The sequence below is a fragment of the Panthera pardus genome, unplaced genomic scaffold (genome assembly GCF_024362965.1).
Source record: "Panthera pardus isolate Hobbes unplaced genomic scaffold, ASM2436296v1 HiC_scaffold_10, whole genome shotgun sequence".
NCBI classification, from domain to species: Eukaryota; Metazoa; Chordata; class Mammalia; order Carnivora; family Felidae; genus Panthera; species Panthera pardus.
Genome location: NW_026526655.1, coordinates 21,795,364 through 21,799,363, shown reverse-complemented (window position 1 = coordinate 21,799,363; position 4,000 = coordinate 21,795,364).

Here is a 4,000-nt window from a genome sequence, read left to right as displayed (position 1 = left end):
TCCACAGCTTCTGGTTTGTATTTAATTTCTTGAAGTTACAGGCTCTCTAGCATGACAAACATTACCCACAAATACTTGTGTGTAAGAAATACAGGTATATCCCTGCCTCCTGGAACTCAGCTCCTCCCAAAACATTGCCTGCACCAAACATTAAAAATCATCAAGTAAGCCAGAGAAGCCAAGCAGACACTGGCGTTAGATAACATGAGCAGCCTGGAGCCTCACTGCTTTCCTCATAGGGGATTTCACTCATGCAGCCTTTTTTTTAGCCACAGTTCTAAAAAGCTTGGTTTTCTCCTTTCTAAAACAGCACCTTTCAGTGTGGGGCCTAGAACCTTAAAGGGGATAAATAAGTCTTCTGTTGGCCACATATACGAGTAATACTAGTCCATACTCTTCCCTTCGTGTTAAATAAAAAGTTACCTGCAGTATCAGCAAGCCCTTCGTGTCCCTTCTGGAGGTCTGTAGAAACATAATCAATGTTTGCTGTTCAAAAGTAGACCCAGCATTCCATGTACAGGCTTACTACTGAAAGTAGAGCACAGTGGGGTGGCAGTGCCTCCCCACATCACAGAATGGTGCCCTTATGTGCCCTGCACAGGTGGCCCTGACTGCTGATATATGTGATACCTGTGGCCAACTAAAACCTTTTGTGATTTTTCATCGTAATGGAGGAGGTCTTCTTTTTCTATGTCTTTAATCTACCTCCTCCCTAAATTGAAAGTTCTGAAACTTTTGTGTTTTTTAAGGTCATCCTTCTAGTCATGCAATGGACTAATTTCCCAGCCCTCATTGAAAGAAGGCTGACTTGGCGTAACCAATAAAATACTCAAAAAAATAGTCGACTTCTGGGGCTAGGTCCTGAAAGGCATTGCAACTTCAGCCTTAGTTTCTTGGATTACTTGACCTGGGACTGGCGAACACCATGTTGTGAAGACATTTAGGCAGCCCTCCACGGGGAGAGGAGCTGTTTTGGCAACACTACCTGCCAGCTCTGGGAGCCAGCTGTCTTGGAAGTGGTCCTCCGGCTCCCATCTCAGGCAACATCTGGCCGCAACCTCTTGAGAGACCTGAGACACAAGTGTGCGAAGGAGCTTCTCGTGAATTCTTGGCCCACAGAAACAGAGACATGTTTGCTTAAAGCCACGATGGTTGAGGGTGATTTGTTAGTAATAGGTGGCTAACCTAGGTTTTGGCTTATAAATTAAGTGTGCATTCGATGTCCCCAACTTGAGTGTTCTTTAACTTTACCAAAACTTAACATCAAGGGTATAATTATCAAAACAGTGGTTGCTGTATTTAACACTGTCTTGCCTATCCGTGCTTGCACAAATATTCTTGAGAACGGTACTACAAAATATCCTACTTAGATACACCAATGTGCAAATTCATCAAATTCATTCATTCTGTAATTACTGTTTTACATTTGCAGAAGAGGACTGTGTGAGAGCTGAAATGCCACCCTCCGTTACTTCCCAGATATGGAGGAGCAGTATTTTTTTCTTTTATAATTTATTTTTTATTATTTTTTTAATGTGTTTATTTTTGAGAGAGAGAGAGAGCGGGGGAGGGGCAGAGAGAGGGAGATACAGAATCTGAAGGAGGCTCCAGGCTCTGAGCTGTCAGCACAGAGCCCGACGCGGGGCTCAAACTCGAGCTGTGACATCATGACCTGAGCCGAAGTTGGACGCTCAACCGACTGAGCCACCCAGGCGCCCCCAGAAAAGCGGTATTTTTAAAGACCCAAAATGCTTTTAAGAGTATTTCTGTTAAAGAGTAAACTTTTTAAACCAGGTAAGTTTTTATTTTGGACTTCAGGCACACAGAATTAGAATAATCTTTAGCCCATGACAGACTGGTTTATGTACATGGTCTTAATAACATTATAGGACCGTGACTTCATCTCCAGGGCAAAATCTAGGATCTGGACAATAACTTAGAATCCAGCCCTTTGGTGTCCCCCTCTTCCCCCACGCTATCCTATCTCCTCCAAGATAACCTCATCCTGAATCCCATGTCAATCTTTACATTTTTATGTAAATTTAAAAATTAGAAATGTTTGCTACCTACCCAAAGATTAGGAAGATTTTCTCTTATGTTTTGCTCTAGACAATTTATAGTTTTTATTATTACAGTTTACATGTAAGATCTGTTTAAATTTTAGTGTGATGATGTATGTGTCAAGTTTCATTTTCTTTCCATACGTTCATCCAGGTGTTTTATCATCATTTGGAAAAACTTCCTGTTGGATTTCCTTGTTTGCTTAGTTAACCATTATTTGCATGGGTCTGTTTCTGGCCTCTGTTCTGTTCCATAGTTATTTGACCTAACACCAGTGTTACATTATCTTAAAAATTACAGCTTTGTGGTAAATTTTGAAATCAGATAATGGAAGTCCTTTATCATCGTCCTTTTTAAAACTTGTTTTTTGGTTAATCCAGGGCTTTGGCATTTTCCTATACGTTTTAAAATTAACTACTCTATTTCTATAAAGAATCCTGTTGGAGGGTGCCTGGGTGACTCGGTTGAGTGTATGTATGGCTCTTGATTTGGGCTAAGATCATGATCCCAGGGTTGTGGGATCAAGCCCTGTGTCAGGCTGGTGCTGAGCATAGAGCCTGCTTAAGATTCTCTCTCCCTCTTCCCCACTTGAGCTTTCTCTCAGGGGAAAAAAAATTCTGTTGGCATTTTGATTGGAATGATATTGAATCCATAGATCAATTTGTGGAGAATTGACATGTCCCCTTCTTTCCCTGTGAAGGCTGATCCCCTCTGGTTTCTACCACCTTTTGGTTCCTCTCCAGTGGTTTCAAATATTTTGTAACATTTTTGTTCTATGTTTATAACTATCTGTAGGAGAGTTAGTCTAGTATAGTCTACCCATAAGAGAATCAGAAACGCCAGTGAACATCATAGGAAAATTTTTAGTCACTGCTTCCATTTCTTAAGTTTTTTTTTTTTGTTTGTTTGGTTTTTTTTTTTTAATTTCTAAGTCAGTTCTAGGGGCACTTGGGTGGCTCAGTCAGTTAAGTGTCTGACTTTGGCTCAGGTCATGATCTTGTGGTTTGTGGTTTCGAGGCCTGCATTGGGCTGTATGCGGACATCTCAGAGTCTGGAGCCTGCCTTCAGATTCTGTGTCTCCCTCTTTCTCTGCCCCTCGCCCGTTCACACTGTGTGTCTCTCTCAAAAGTAAATAAACAAATTTTTAATACATTTGAGTCAACTCTAGAAAGAATATTTTTTTTCTCCTAGGAATTTGACCATTTTGTCTTAAGTTGTCAAGATCGTTGGCACATGGCTATATTGTTTTGAATTTTTAAAGGGTCTTTATTATGGAGGTTTTGGGATGGACACAAATCAGCTAAACTCTGTACCTGTCATCCAAGTGTAACTCATGATCACTAGTTTTATCTGTTTGCCCACTTAACCACTCCTCAACACTGATTATTGTGAAACACAATATAGGTATTTCCTCTGTAAATATTTCAGTTAAAGTGACTCTATAAAATTTTAAAGTATTTTTACTCTTTAAAATATATAATCAATCTATCTGCTGAAGGGGCCAAGAAATAATAATACCCCAGTAGCAAAGAACATGCCTAATGCCGAGTTCTTGGTTTCTGATGCTATCCAATAAAAGGAACCAGGACTCCTTAGAGAAACAGCCAACTCTAAGACTAGGGCAGAAAATATACAAGATGAGATGGATGCCTGGAGCATCTTAGTTTCAGTTAAGGAACTGGTTTAAAAACAAAAATATAATGAGAGTATGTCAAAAGACATGGGAGCCAACGAAAAGAATTCCCAATAGCCAAAGCTGGAATCATTGGAGCAACAAAATAATGTAGTGGTGGATTATAACCCAATCTATGAAATATCTGAGTTCAACGCCGACATAAATGAATGACTAAATATATGAAGAATAAATCCATGAAGAAGAATTTTAAGTAATTTATATGGATACTGCACTTTCAAGGATATGAGCATAACTTTCCACCCC